The 14000-nt window shown below is 41.1% G+C and overlaps 1 long non-coding RNA gene across 1 annotated transcript; it reads right to left on the bottom strand.

The window, feature by feature from the left end:
• Positions 1-10505: 10505 nt before the first annotated feature.
• On the bottom strand, positions 10506-13082 carry LOC139025934 (uncharacterized). The gene is made up of 3 exons (XR_011477614.1): positions 12987-13082; positions 11009-11615; positions 10506-10825 (listed from the first exon to the last, which is right to left on the bottom strand). It is a non-coding gene; the product is annotated as an uncharacterized lncRNA (long non-coding RNA).
• Between the last annotated feature and the right edge of the window lie 918 nt (positions 13083-14000).

Here is a 14000-nt window from a genome sequence, read left to right as displayed (position 1 = left end):
CAGTAATGATATGGGGTAATAAAAGATAATCCAGTAATGATATGGGTAATAAGATAACCAGTAATGATATGGGTAATAAGATAAACCAGTAATGATATGGGTAATAAGATAACCAGTAATGATATGGGGTAATAAGAACCAGTAATTGATATGGGTATAGATAACCAGTAGTGAATATGTGTAATAAGATTAACCAGTGGCCCCTGGTGGTGGATAGTCGGGTCTCTCTCTCCTCTCTTCCCTCTCTCTCTCCCCCTGACGGTGGATAGTCGGGTCTCTCTCCCTCTCTGTCCATCTCCCCTCTCTCTCTCCCCCTGACGGTGGATAGTTGGGTCTCTCTCCCTCTCTGTCCCTCTCCCCCACCCTTTTCTATTCTGTTCCCCTGGTGGTGGATATCAAGTGATCTGGAGAAGTGCAGGCAATTACTTCCTCACTTCTGTTAGATTATAATTCTACATTTGGAGAAAAGGGAATGGGAACAATATCAAATAAGGAAAATGGCATTCTCTTTCCCTCACCTGGCAGGCCTGGTCCCGCACATGTCAAAGGCCTGCTCCCGCCCATGTCAAAGGCCTGGTCCCGCCCATGTCAAAGGCCTGGTCTTTTGCGCGGCCAAGTGAGTAGTGCTTTCCACCCGCTGGTGCTGCGTCGAGGTGATCGCTTTACTCCGCGATGGATTTCATAGCTGTCCATTGGTGCTCAGTTTTAATAATCTTAGTTAGAACATCCCTCTCCTCGTGGTTTAGTAATAGGCGGGTGAGTTTCAAGTTTGACTTTCAAAGGTTGAAGAAGCTTAAAATGTGTCCTGCCATTTCTACCGATCTGTGTGCCAGCTGTGATTTTCAGATGTGCATTTACACGGACGTTTCATTTCAACAATAAACATTTTTGTTATATCAATTACAAGCAATATAGACAGCATAGATGGTTAATATATATACAGCATGGTTAATATAGACAGCATGGTTAATATAGACAGCATGGTTAATATAGACAGCATGGTTAATATAGACAGCATGGTTAATATAGACAGCATGGTTAATATAGACAGTATACATGGTTAATATAGACAGTATACATGGTTAATATAGACAGTATACACGGTATTTTTTTTTTTTTTTTTTTTTTTTTTTTTTTTTTTTTTTTTTTTTTTTTTTTTTTTTCTTTTTTTTTTTTTTTTTTTTGTTTTTTTTTTTTTTTTTTTTTTTTTTTTTTTTTTATAGACAGTATACTATGTAATATGACGTACACGTTATAAGGCATTAATATAGACAGATACATGGTAATATAGTACGGTTATATAGACAGTATACATTTAATATAGACACACATTACATGATTATATAGACAGTATACATAGTTAAGTAGTATACAGTATACATGGTAATATAGACAGTATACATCGTTAATATAACAGCATGTTAATATATGACAGCATGTTAATATAACTGATACATGGTTAATATAGACACTATACATGTTTAATATAAGAGTATACAGTATACATGGTTAATATAGACAGTTATAGCACAGAGCTCAGTGCGCCCCACATGCCCGTCCACCCGGTGCCCCTCCACCACCAGGCCTTCCTGTTTTTTTTTTACTAGTCTCCGTCTCTCTCGTCTCCTCCCTCCAGTTCTCCTCCTGTCCGAGCTGAAGAGCCGCCCTCGTCCGGAGCTGCCAGAGCCGCCCCCTGTCCGAGCAGCCAGAGCCACCTTCCTGTCCGGAGCTGCCAGAAAGCTGCCCGTCAGTCCAGAGCTCCAGAGCCGTCCGTCAGTCCAGAGGCGCCCGTCAGTCCAAGGCCAGAGCCGCCCGTCAGTCCAGAGGCGCCAGAGCTGCCGTCAGTCCAGGGTCCAGAGCCGTCCGTCAGTTCAGAGGCGCCCCATTCCAAGGCGCCAGGACGCCCGTCAGTCCAGAGCGCCAGAACCGCCCGTCAGTATTCCAGACGCCCAGAGCCGCCCGGCAGTCCGAGTCCAGAGGCTCCAGAGCCGCCCGTCATCCAGAGGCCAGAGGGCCCGTCAGTTCCAGAGGCGCCACTCACTCCAGACTCGACCATCAGTCCAGTTGCGTCCTCTGCCTTTTGGCGAAACCAAACGTGTTTGCTTATTTTTTTCTTTAAATTCTTGGGCTACGGATCCCGTTACCAGGATCATTTTCCTAAACAACCACTGAATTGCAGAGCGCCTAATTAAAAAATAATCCAAAAAATATTTATAATCATGGAATCACAAGTGAAATATACCAACCAACACGCTTAGGTTGTTGTTAATCTACCTATCATGTCAGAATTTTGAAAATATCTTTACAGCGAAAGCAATCCAAGCGTTTGTGATTTATCAGTCAATGCTAGAACAGTTAGCTTAAATTAGCTTGGCACGAAAGTCAAAAAGCAAATAAAATTAATCGCTTACTTTTGATTAATCTTTGGATGTTTGCACTCAAGAGACTCCCAGTACACAATAAATGTTTATTTTTGTTCGATAAATATTAGTTTTATAATTTGGTTGCGCGGTTATGTTCAGAAAACCACAAGCTCTTTTCCGTCCTGAAAGCGCAGACAATTCCAAAAAGTATCCGTAATGTTCGTAGAAACATGTCAAACGTTTTTTATAATCAATCCTCAGGTTGTTTTTAACATACATAATCGATAATATTTCAACTGGATGGTAACCTACTCAATAAAAGAGAGAAAGAAAATGTTGAGCTACCCCTCTCGCGCGCAGGAACTAATCAAAGGACACCTGACTCGTTTTGAAAAATCTCGCTCATTTTTCAAAATAAAAGCCTGAAACTATGTCTAAAGCCTGGTCACAGCCTGAGGAAGCCATCGGAAAAAGAATCTTGTTGATACGCCTTTAAATGGAGGAGGGGCAGGCAACAGAACAGGTTTTTTTTTGTTTGTTTTTTAAAGCACTTCCGGGTTGGATTTCCTCAGGTTTTCGCCTGCAGAATCAGTTTTGTTATACTCACAGACAATATGTTGACAGTTTTGGAAACTTTGGAGGGAAATTTTCTATCCTAATCTGTAAATTATATGTGATCTGGGCCTGAGAAATAGTCTGTTTAGGTTGGGAACGTTATAAAAAAAATATTATAATCTGGCCCCTAGCGTCAAGAAGTTAAGCAATGGCTTTTTCTGGCCACTCTTCCGTAAAGCCCAGCTCTGTGGAGTGTACGGCTTAAAGTGGTCCTACGGACAGATATTCCAATCTCCGCTGTGGAGCTTTGCAGCTCCTTCAGGGTTATCATTGGTCTCTTTGTTGCCCTGATCTGTACTTCTCCACAATTTTGGCCCTGACCTGTTTCAGGTGGAGAGCTCATTGGTCTTCATGGTGCCACTTGCTTGGTGGTGCCCCTTGCTTAGTGGTGTTGCAGACTCTGGGGCCTTTCAGAACAGGTGTATGTATACTGAGATTATGTGACACTTAAATAAAGTCCACCTGTGTGTAATCTAACTAATTATGTGACTTCTGAAGGTAAGATTGGTTGCACCAGATCTTAATTGAGCGCTTCATAGGGGCTTCATAGCAAAGGGGGCGAATACATGTGCACGCACCACTTTTCCATTTTTCTTTCTTTTTTTCTTAATGAAGTAAAACAAAATCACTTCACCAATTTGGACTATTTTGTGTATGTCCATTACATGAAATCCAAATAACGACGACAAACGTCACAGAGACGAAACAGCTGCCTGTGTTAGCTTCCTAGTTAGTGCAGTGTCCTTAGCATTGTAGTGTCCTTAGCATTGCAGTGTCCTTAGCTAGCTACACGACATATATATATATATTCAAAAGTATGTGGACACCCCTTCAAATTAGTGGATTCTGCTATTTCAGCCACACCCRTTGCTGACGGGTTTATAAAATCGAGCACACCGCCATGCGATCTCCATAGACAAACATAGGCAGTAGAATATTGTATATTAACGATATGAAAGATGCTTGGTCTTGCCTTCTTTTTCTTTATGCGGAYGACTCTACACTTCTGGTGTCTYATAAAAGTAAAACTATGCTGGAGAGCATACTTAGCAMAGAGCGAACTAACATTAGCAAATGGCTTGGAGATAATAAGCTATCTCTGCACTTAGGGAAAACTGAAGCAATTTTTTGGGATCCAGACCTACATTGAGTAGGTCCTCTGAAATCAGAGTGTAGTTAGGGGGTGAGGTGCTGAGTACTAAAACCTCTGTTAGCTACCTGGAATGTATCCTTGATGGAAGCTTGGGAGGTGTGAGCACGGCCAATAAGGTGCTAGGGAAGGTTAATGCCAGGATTAATTTTTTGGCTAGAAAGTCCAAGCTGCTTGATAAGGACTCCATGAAAGTGCTAGCTACTGCCCTCATTCAATGCCATTTAGACTATACTAGTACTTCCTGGTTTGGGGGCTTGTCTAAACATAAGAAGGGGAAGCTCCAGATAGCCCAGAAWAMGCTGATCAGGGTAGTATTGAGGGTGAGTCCACCTACTCACACAGGCAGGAGCTGCTTTCAGGAACTAACCTGGCTGCCTGTTGAGGCTAGRTTGTCCCAGATTAGACTAGRTTTGGTTAACAGGAGTATTTATGGTCCTGCCTGTTGAGGCTAGGGTGTCCCAGATTAGACTAGGTTTGGTTTACAGGAGTATTTATGGTCCTGCCTGTTGGGGCTAGGGTGTCCCAGATTAGACTAGGTTTGGTTTACAGGAGTATTTATGGTCCTGCGCCCAGATATCTAAGTGATTACTTTCCTCGTGTTAGGGATGCACACAATCACAGCACCAGATCAGGTGTTGCTGATGTGTGCTTATACAGGTTCAGGAGTAATGCTGGGAAAGGTACTGTCTTGTATACTGGAGCCTCAGAATGGAATGAGTTGCCTCTGCCCATAAAAACAACATCCTCTCTGGGCAGCTTTAAAAACAAAGTAAAAATATGTTTGATGTCCTCTGTGCCCATATGAATAACCCCTATGATGTAACTGGATGATGAGATAGCTGTTCTTCTCTGTTTTTGTTTTATTATTTCACTGCCGTACTGTGTTGGATCTTGTCTAGCCATCTTGTCTCAAGAGGACCACAATGGAATTAAGTCCCAGACTTTATTGTGTGTTATCCTCGATTTTATTCATGTGCTTGTATGTCTAATTCAAGTGTTATGTGTGCTTGTTTTTTTWAAATGGTCGAATTAATAAACTAAACCCCCCMMAAAAATTGCCTTACTGAAGAGCTCAGTGACTTTCAATGTGACACCATCATAGGACATCACCTTTCCAACAAGTAAGTTYGTCAAATTTCTGCWCTKCTAGAGCTGCCCTGGTCAACTGTAAGTGSTGTTATTGTGAAGTGGAAAYGTCTAGGWGCAACAACGKCTCAGCTGCGAAGTGGTAGRCCACACAAGCTCACAGAACTGAACCTCCGAGTACTGAAGCGCAAAGCATGTCAAAATCGTCTGTCCTCGGTTGCAACTCTCACTACCGAGTTACAAACTGCCTATGGAAGCAACGTTAGCACAAGAACTGTTCGTCGGGAGCTTCATGAAATGGGTTTCCATGGCYGAGCARCCRCACACAAGCACCAGATCACCATACGCAATGCCACAGGTCAGCTGTAGTGGTGTAAAGCAATTGGACTCTGGATCAGTAGAAACACGTTCTCTGGAGTGATAAATCACGCTTCATCATCTGGCAGTCCGACAAACGTATCTGGGTTTGGCGGATGCCAGAATGCATAGTGCCAACTGTAAAGTTTGGTGGAGGAGAAATAATGGTCTGGGGCTGTTTTTCATGGTTTGGGCCCCTTAGTTCCAGTGAAGGGAAATCTTAACGGTACAACATACAATGACATTCTAGCCGATTCTRTGCTTCCAACTTTGTGGYAACAGTTTGGGGAAGGCCCTTTCCTGTTTCAGCATGACAATGCCCCTATGCACAAAGCGAGGTCCATAGAGAAATGGTTTGTTCAGATCGGTGTGGAATAACTTTTTTTGTGAGCCAGGTCTAATCGCCCAACATCATCGCCCGACCTCACTAATGCTCTTGTGGCTGAATGGGAGCAAGTCCCCGCAGCAATGTTCCAACATCTAGTGGAAACCTGCCCAGAAGATTGGAGGCTGTCATCAAAGGGGGGACCAAGTCCATATTAATGCCAATGATTTTGGAATGAGATGTTCGACGAGCGGGTGTCCACTTTTGGTTATGTAGTGCTAAGGAATATGCTAATGTTAGCTAGGTAGCTACACATTTGGCTATGGGCTGACACTGGCAGTATGGGATTATAGAGAGTGAATTAAATTGTTTATTTGTCAGGTAGTTATCTAGCTGTGGCCATCTGGCTAGCATCAAGAAGAGATTTGTACAAAATGGCAAAATTAGCGCTAAAACAGTGCTTTCAGAAAGTATTAAACACCCCTTGTCTGTTTCCACATCTTGTTGTGTTACATCCTGAATTTATAATGGATTCAATTGAGATTTTGTGTCACTGGCCTACACACAATACCCCATATTAATTCTTACATATTAATAAAAAATGAAAAGCTGAAATGTCAACAAGTATTCAACCCCTTTGTTATGGCAAGCCTAAATAAGTTCACGATTAGCAATTTGCATAACAAGTCACACAATAAATTGCATGTGCACTAATAGTGTTGAACATGATTTTTTGAATGACTACCTCATCTCTGTAACCCACACCAGGGAGGTTTTCCAACATCTCGCAAAGAAGGGCACCTATTGGTAGATGGGTAAAAAAATAAACAGACATTAAATATTCCTTTGAGCATGGTGAAGATATTAATTACACTTTGGATGGTGTATCAATACACCCAGTCACTACAAAGATACAGGCGTCCTTCCTAACTCAGTTGCCGGAGAGGAAGGAAACCGCTCAGGGATTTCACCATGAGGCCGATGGTGAATTTAAAACAGTTACAGAGTTTAATGGCTGTGACAGGAGACAACTGAGGATGGATCAACAACATTGTAGTTACTCCACAATACTAACCTGAATGACAGAGTGAAAAGAAGGAAGTCTGTACAGAATTAAAAGTATTCCAAAACATGCATCATGTTTGCAAAAAGGCACTAAAGTAAAACTGCAACAACAAAAAAATTGGCAAAGCAATGACCTTTATGTTCTGAATACAAATCGTTTGGGGCACCTTTCAGCAGGACAATAACCTAAAACACCAAATATACACTGGAGTTGCTTACCAAGAAGATAGTGAATGTTCCTGAGTGGCCTAGTTACAGTTTTGACTTAAATCAGCTTGAACATCTATGGCAAGATTTGAAAATGGCTATCTAGTAATGATCAACAACCAACTTGACAGAGCTTAAAGAATTGTTTTAATAATAATATGCAAATATTGTACAATCTAGTTATGCAAAACACTTAGAATTTACCAACAAAGACTCTCAGCTGTAATTGCATTCAAAGATGATTCTAACATGTACTGACTCAGGGGGTTGAATATTTATGTAATCAAGATATATTAATGTTTTATTTTTCATAATAGTTTTCAAAAATGTTAGAATTGTTCTTCCACATTGACATTACAGAGTATTTTGTGTAGATCAAATTTAATCCCACCTTGTAACACAACAAAAAGTCAACGGGTGTGAAGACAGTTTTTGTGATAGCAGAAAACTGAGAATGGATCAACAACCTTGTAGTGACTCCACAATAATGACCAAAATGAAAAGAACAATACAAATATTACACAGTACATCAAGCTGTCTCACGACAGAAACAGGAGATATACTAGTGTCCTGTCCAGGGGGTGTCCTGGTACATCAAGCTCACTACAGAAACAGGAGATAGATGAGGACATCTCCCAGGACAAACAAAAGGCTTCCCAGACAAGTTCTGCATTTTCTCAGAACTGTAAAGGAGAGAGCAGARGTTGTTGGAGCCTTTACTGGACAGTGAATACAAAAAAACAATTTCCCATCTGTACAGGACATTTGTTTCACAACAACACCTTTACCTGGCATTAAAATGGGCCGTTATTTATTTGGTGTGTGTATATTTATGAACGATGGCCAGCCTTAGGAGCCCACTGGGACACATTGAGAGGAGTAATGAAAATCTATATTCATTATTATATTCATTCATTATAAAATATATAAACTGTCTGAGATCATACCATCACAGTCCAGCACACATTTTTGACAGCTACAGAACCAGTCAGTCACTTTCTTGAGGACCAATGTACATACACTGAACAAAAAATATCAACGCAACAATTTCAAAGATTTTTACTGAGTTACAGTTCATATAAGGAAATCAGTCAGTTGAAATGCATTAGGCTCTAATCTCTGGATTTCACATGACTGGGAATACAGATATGCATCTGTTGGTCACAGATACCTAAAAAATAAAAAGTAGGGGCTTGGATCAGAAAACCAGTCAGTATCTGCTGTGACCATCATTTGCCTCATGCAGCACAACACATCTCCTTCACGTAGAGTTGATCAGGCTGTTGATTGTGTCCTCTGGAATGTTGTCAAATTCCTCTTCAATGGCTGTGTGAAGTTGCTGGATATTGTCGGGGGAACTGGAACACGCTGTCGTACACGTCGATCCAGAGCATCCTCAACGGGTAACATCTCTGGTGACACGCTGTCTGCCAGCGTGTCACCGGTACAGTTGAACATGGGATTCATCCGTGAAGAGCACACTTCTCCAGCAGACCAGTGGCCATCGAAGGTGATCATTTGATCGTGTTAACTGAATTCGGTTACGACGCCGAACTGCAGTCAGATTAAGACCATGGTGAGGAAGACAAGCACGCAGATGACCTTCCTTGAGACGTTTGACAGTTTGTGCAAACCCAGTTTCATGAGCTGTCCGGGTGGCTGGTCTCAGACCATCTCACAGGTGAAGCCAGATGTGGAGGTCCTGGACTGGCGTGGTTACACGTGGTCTGTGGTTGTGAGGCTGGTTGGACATATTGTCAAATTCTCTAAAACAATGTTGGAGGCAGTTTATGGTGGAGAAATTAACATTCAATTCTCTGGCAACAGCTCTGGTGGACATTCCTACAGTCAGCATGCCAATTGCACACTCAAAACTTGAGACATCTGTGGCATTGTGTTGGGTGACAAAACTGCACATTTTAGAGTGGCTTTTTATTGTCACCAGCACAAGGTGCACCTGTGTAATGACGATGCTGTTTAATCAGCTTCTTGATATGCCACAAATGTCAGGTGGATGAATTATCTTGGCAAAGGAGAAATGCTCACTAACAGGGATGCAAWTWTKTTTTTTCATTTTAGGGACATTTTTGCACGTATTTCTGGGATCTTTTATTTGAGCTCTTGAAACATGAGACCAACACTTTACATGTTGCGTTTATATATTTGTTCAGTATAATTCAAACGATAAARGACAAACAAAACACAAAACATAAAAAACACGTCTGCATTCTGTGAACTACAAAATGAGATGAAACACCTTGGCACTCTTAAATGAGATGGATTATTTGAGGGATGTTTGATGTCATTCATCCTTACACATTAACACGTTATAGTTTGTTCAGTTAGTTCAGTTGCTTCTCCCTATCTAATCCCTCCGATTACAACTGCCCTGGTAGTCTAGTCCTGCAGCAAAACGCTTGAGATATTTGCATATTTTTGTACTGAAGATTATCATAAGTAATTTAGTGGATGTAGAATATCATAAGTAATTTAGTGGATGTAGATTATCAGTAATTTAGTGGATGTAGATTATCATAAGTAATTTAGTGGATGTAGATTATCATAAGTAATTTAGTGGATGTAGATTATCATAAGTAATTTAAGGGATGTTAGATTATTATAAGTTAATTTAGTGGATGTAGATTATTATAAGTAATTTAGTGGATGTAGATTATCATAAGTACCTTAGTGGATGGTCTATCCACTAATAACAAGTATCTACAGTAACATGGGAACCTTGAAAATAAACTTTACGATATATCCTCAATTGTCTGTAAATGTTTCCTGATGATTAAAATGACCAGTAAATTAGCTTGGTTGTGAAAGATTGCTGTAATTGTGGGCAAGTTTGTGGGGAAATGTGCCGGCATGGATGACGGCATTTTCCAAAAAGCGTGTAAAAGATTCACGCATTGCTACCCAGATGGAGACCAGCCAGTTGCAGAAGCGTCTCCAGGCAGTACTCAACCTATCGCTGTAATCTGTAGCGGTCTCTCTTAGTTCTCGCATGATAGCGCGCGCTATGCCGACAATCTCACCGACATAGGCTGCACCACCATTGACTTGTACCATCTCATCTACCTTCGTAAACAACTCCCTAACCTGTCGTTCGTTCCTGGATTTGTTGTTGAAGATACAGTATCTGCCACCACACATTTTCACAAGGTTTTTAGATCCTTGTTTGCCTGTATATTTTGTTCAATGTTTTGGCTGCTGAGTTTATCACCATGTGTGAAGAGAACCACTGCATATTTCAATGCCTCCTCACCAAATGCCTTTTGAGTAAGTAAATTATCTCATATCATTCTTTTCAAACCTGCCAGCTCAAAACCACTAAGACAAAAGCATGCAGCCCCTCTTCAGCGAGCAGGCAACTCTTCATTATCTCATTAAACACATGCTGAGGAGTGCGTTTCCCCTTGGAGAGGCCAGGTGTGTCTATCACCTTGACTTCCCTTCCTGCCACTGCTGGCGATTTGACCTCGCTGTTCTCTGTTACTGAGTTAAAGCTACAGTCAGACCTGAACTGATCTGAYCCTCTCAGACCCAAAATGGTGTTTCCCGATGCACTCTTCCCAACTCCACTTCTGCCCAGCAACACAATTCTTCTCTCAGCTGAGCTCTCCATGGTGTTTTCTGAATTCATGTTGGAAACTGATGAAGGAAAGCACATTTGAAAAAAWWAAWWAAAATAGATTGAGTTATTTGAACAACTGATACTGACAATTGTCTCAATAACAACAAGACATTTCTCCAGATGTCCTTTTCAAATGGAATACATATTTTAACCAGCTTGTATTTAACAACAGTYTCTACAGCAACATTTACAGYACTTACCAGTCTTYTGGAGTGCGTCTAGTTTGGTCAGAAGATTGTCAACCTGATCACGACTCYCAATCTTATTGTTGAACAGATAGCACCTCCCCTGAAATTTMWTCACTGCTTCACGGARGTCTTCAGCTCCTTCTTCTYGAATMATTTYCTCCACTGTCAGCYCATCTGCCATGTCACCATGTGTCAAAAGGATACAGCTTCTTTTCATTCMATCTTTACCAACTATGTCTTCAATTCTCTCCACRGCTTCWTTCTCTTCATTTGTGAACCTGTCCACTTTAACTATCACAAGGAAAACACAGGGGACAGGAGATTCCTTGGCCCGCTTGCATTSTGCCTCAATCAGACCATCAGAGCTGTTGGTGCTGAAAATACCCACAGTGTCCACCACAGAGATTTTAAGAYCATTAATTRTGCACATTTCTTCTGCACAATCTTTTGTCACCGAGACGAAACTCCGCTTGGACAGAAAAGCTTTCCTTCCCAGGATGGTGTTTCCTGATGCACTCTTCCCAACGCCTGTTTTGCCCAACAGGACAATCCTAAGGTCCGGTGACTCTGTCATTCGAGACTCAGCCATCACTTTCGTCTTAAGATGTCCCGAGGATCACTATAGAAAACAACAACAAGYCAACAAGYGTTAAGCACCTTCAGCAGGTGGAGGTGAGTCATAGATGAGGTTTGCTGAACGAACTGTGAACAATATTGTTAGTTTATCTGAAGAGAATAAAGTAGGATATCCATATAGATCTATCAATGACAACGGGGGAGAAAAACGATCCTTTTATTTCCCACGGATAGTCTTAAAGGAGCAATCTGTGATTCAAACAACAAAGTGGTCACCCAGCCATTTCTGTTGTTGTAAAGAGCTGAGGGATGGGGCTGCAGAAATGTAACCCCTCAAATTCATAGACAGAGCTATGGATGCAATGATTGACCATCCATCATATCAGAATTACAGTTTTAACCATGTTTTGAGGCTATATAGTGTTTGTTTACCTTTTGGTTACAAACATTGTCGTAAAACAAACTTCTGATTGGGTGCGACAGCTGAACTAAGCTCACGAGTTATTTATAAGTTATATAGTATTCTTCAAGAATCAATGGGTACAAATCATTAATGTGTAGATCCCAAAAATGGATGTAACAACTGCTGATTGCCCCTTTAATATAAAGTTACTTTGAAAAGTAGTTAACTACATCCAAACTTTCTTTTGATAAATGATCATACCTAAATCTGAAATGTCAGACTACAAAATATAACTCTGGATAATAATGTTTAAGGAATGTGTAAATTAGCATATTAAACACGGAACACGTTTCAAGTGAGAATGAAGCAGCTATGATGTCGTAAAAGAAAAGCACGTTATTATACGTCAACATTTTTGCTACAAAAAAAACAGTGTGTCGTTCCAGTAGTTGGTGATATACAGTGATAAGTGACGGGGAGTAGGGAACTACGTGTTGGTCAACCAGTAATTTAACTACATTTTGCAGTAACTTAGTTGAACCAATTTAAGTCTCGGTAGTGTTTTCAGTAGATAATTACTTGTTTGCCATGTAATCCAATCCTAGATTGCACATTCAATGTAATCYAACATCATGAAGGTTAGGTGAAAGAGAGGCAACTTCCTCAGGTGCAATCCAACAACCTTACCACTAAATACRAAAAGTAATGTACAATTTGAATMATCTTTCTCTTCCTTTCTGACTTCCCCAAGAGATAAAACCCCACCCATTACACCCAACAAAGCATCCAGCGCTTACTAACGTCTCCGAGTGAACTACAATGTAAATATGACAAATAATATGATCCACATTGAATGCCCAATGAGACAAATGGTGAACTGGTCTACAGTCACAACTTGATAAATTATCTCTCAAATTGTAAGGCATGTGATTTATGCAAATTAGTCACTCACTAATGATAGGCCAAGCAGCTAATGATTAAATTATCTTTGAATAAAATCTGGACACTTACCTGTTTGTCTGATAGACGTATGTGTTTGAGACGGAAAGATTTAACAATCTATAATCAGGTCTGATCTATCGGTTAAACCTAGTCCCTATTGCCTACTTTCAGTTGTGAACGTTATATAAGAGATGTCCTTCTTCTTCGGTGGGGTTTATCGGMGGTTGRCATCCWAAATGATGGTGCGTTACCGCCACCTACTGTACTGTAGTGTGGGCCAGAGACATGGAGAAACTAAATCCTACCTGCCAGCCCCGTTGCTCTTAAAAAAGATAACAACATGTTTGAGACTATATCTAATGATGTTCTACTCAATATACTCTTTAAACTAATTTCCTKTATCCCCTTTTCCATCATACTGGATCTCAGCCTCTCTCTTTCCCTCTGATACTGCCCACACTGTAGCAATACATGATCCAAATTCTCTGTTTCCTGGCAATGCTCACACTTCCTGTTGGATGCTTTCCTGTCACATATAAGGTCGTATTTAACCGGCTGTGTCCCACCCTTAATCTTGTAAATATAGCCTCCTCTCTTCTGTCCCTTCCTGCAGTCTTCCCCTCCCCTTCCTCTGTACCTGAAATAAATGCTTGCCCTTAGTATCTCTATTCCACTGCTCCTGCCATCTCTGCACCATCACTGTCCATATCAGGCTTTTAACCTGCCATCTCTCCACCATCACTGTCCATATCAGGCGTTTAACCTGCCATCTCTGCATCATCACTGTCCGTATCAGGCTTTTAACCTGCCATCTCTACACCATCACTGTCCATATCAGGCTTTTAACCTGCCATCTCTGCACCATCACTGTCCATATCAGGCTTTTAGCCTGCCATCTCTGCACCATCACTGTCCATATCAGGCTTTTAACCTGCCATCTCTGTCACCATCACTGTCCATATCAGGCTTTTAACCTGCCATCTCTCACCATCACTGTCCATATCAGGCTTTAACCTGCCATCTCTACACCATCACTGTCCATATCAGGCTTTTACCTGCCATCTCTCACCATCACTGTCCATA

The sequence above is a fragment of the Salvelinus sp. IW2-2015 genome, unplaced genomic scaffold, assembly GCF_002910315.2.
Source record: "Salvelinus sp. IW2-2015 unplaced genomic scaffold, ASM291031v2 Un_scaffold3585, whole genome shotgun sequence".
NCBI classification, from domain to species: Eukaryota; Metazoa; Chordata; class Actinopteri; order Salmoniformes; family Salmonidae; genus Salvelinus; species Salvelinus sp. IW2-2015.
This window is presented reverse-complemented; position numbering and strand designations above follow the sequence as displayed.